Raw genomic sequence first — 2500 nt, forward strand, 5'->3', positions numbered from 1 at the left:
TGAAAAAGTAGACCGGTCACACGAGGACTTTGAGAAAATGTCTCCCGGGAAGCCCCGCGAGGTAAACACGGAGCTGTTCCACCCCTCCCCATACAGATGTTGGAGGGGGAGGGGGGGGGGGCGGCAAGCCTCGCGAGGGGAGCCGTGGAAGAGCAACTGGGATAGACGGTCCGGCTGAGCACCGCCGAGCACGCTGTCGAGCTGTGCAACGGAGAGGACGACTACGCGGTAGAGCCCCTCCCACTCCGCACTCTGCTCGCCACTAAGAACATTAAATAAAGGACATCGATCCGCCAGACCGGAGGAACCGACCGCCCGAACGCCGGCAAAGCCGGCCGGCGGACACCCTCCGAAGGCGTGTTAAGTTGGCCCATCGATCAGGACACAAACACGCAACAAATCCAGTCCGGGGTGTGGTGTAAGCAGCCCTACCAGAGAAATCACCTAACCCTAACCCTAAACGTACGGCAGACGCGTCCCCTGGCTCTCACATTGACAACTGAGAGGCTTCTGAAAACCTGGCCACGCCCATCAGTAAAAACCACTACAGCAAGTGACGACATATGTACCTTCAAAGTGCTGTACTACAGGGTGCTGTTCAAAAGGTATCTATCCCGTTTACTCTCTATGCTTCATATATCATCATATTATTGAAAAGTGCAAGCCTTTAGGAACAACAGCAACTCAAGTCGCCAACGCTCTGTTCACTCAATAACTGCAGAGATCCAAACTTCTCCTGGCATTAACATCGGCACAAAAACTGTGCGCCGGGAGCTTCGTGGAATATGGGTTTCTATGGATTCAGAATGAGATGTCAGAAAAGCTCCTGTAGGTGTAATGGTCAGTTATGTCAATACTTTTGGACATATATTGTGCGTGTGCGTGTGTCTGTGATACCTAACATAAACACACCTGTATTACTAGAATTGATCGTTCACGCCACAAAAGTGAGGGGCAAACATAGAAAAGCGTGCAACCCAGCCACTGAGGATGCACAAGCCAGTGCATTCTTAGTGCAGGTCCCAAGCCCGGACAAATGGGGAGGGTTACGTCAGGAAGGGCATCCGGCGTCAAATCTTTGCCAAATCAAATATGCGGATCATAAATAAGATTTCCATACCGGATCGGTCGAGGCTCGGGTTACCGACGACCGCCATCGGTACTGTTAACCAGCGGAGTGCCGGTGGAAACTAGGCTACTGTTGGGCGAAGGAAAAGGAGAGGGGGAAGGCATGTCCAGAGGCAGCTAGAGAGGAGGAAGGGTAGGCGTGTGGAGGTGAGAGTCAGTCGGAACTTTGAATGTTGGCACTATGGCTAGTAAAGGGAGAGAGCTGGCTGACGTGATGGAAAGAAGAAAGGTGACAAGAGACAAGGTGGAAGGGGAGTAAGGCCAGGAGTATCGCAGGTGGGTTCAAACTCTTCTACCATGGTGCGAATGGGAGGAGAAATGGGGTAGGGGTCATTCTGAAGGAAGAGTATGTCAAGAGCGTGCTGGAGGTGAACACAGTGTCAGACAGAGTGAGGATTATGAAGCTGGAAATCGAAGGTGTATTGCTGACGGTTATCAGCGCATATGCCCCGCAAGTCGGGTGTAAGATGGACGAAAAAGAAGAATTCTGGAGTTGAGTTGGACGACGTGGTGGAAAGGGTACCCAAGGAGGAGGGAGTGGTGATTGGAGCGGACTTCGATGGACACGTTGCTGAAGGGAACAGAGGTGGTGAGGAGTTGATGGTAAGGTATGGAATCGAGGAGAGAAATGTGGAAGGACAGATGGTGTTCGATTTTGCGAAAAGGATGGAAATGGCTGAGGTGAATACATATTTCAAGAAGAGGGAGGAGCACAGGGTGACGACGTATACGAGTGGAGGAAAGTGCACACAGGTGGACTATATCTTGTGTAGAAGGCGCGATGTAAAAGGGATTGCATACTGCAAGGTGGTGACAGGGGAGAACGTAGCTAGGCAGCATCGGATGGTGGTCTGTAAGATGACTTTGGAGACCAACATGAGGAAGCGAGTGAAGACACAGCCGAAGATCAAATGGTGGAAGTTGAAGAAGGAAGACTGTTGTGTGGAGTTCAGGCAGGAGTTAACACAGGCACTGAGTGGTAGTGAAGAGTTGCCAGATGGCTGGGCAAGCGCTGCAGAAATAGCGAGGAAGACAGCTAGGAAGGTACTTGGTGTGTCATCGGGACAGAGGAAGGAAGACAAGGAGACTTGGCGGTGGTGGTGGTGGTGGTGGTGGTGGTGGTGGTGGTGGTGGTGGTGGTGGTGGTGGAAGGAGGAAGTAGAGCAAAGTATACAGAGGAAAAGGTTGGCAAAGAAGAAGTGGGATAGTCAGAGAGATGAAGAAAGTACACAGGAGTACAAGGAGATGCAGCGTAAAGCAAAGAGAGAGGTGGCAAAGGTAAAGGAAAAGTCGTACGGTGAGCTGTATGACAGGTTAGACACTAAGGAAGGAGAAAAAGACTTGTACAGATTGGCTAGACAGAGAGACCGAG

This window comes from Lampris incognitus, unplaced genomic scaffold (assembly GCF_029633865.1).
Source record: "Lampris incognitus isolate fLamInc1 unplaced genomic scaffold, fLamInc1.hap2 scaffold_91, whole genome shotgun sequence".
Lineage (NCBI taxonomy): Eukaryota > Metazoa > Chordata > Actinopteri > Lampriformes > Lampridae > Lampris > Lampris incognitus.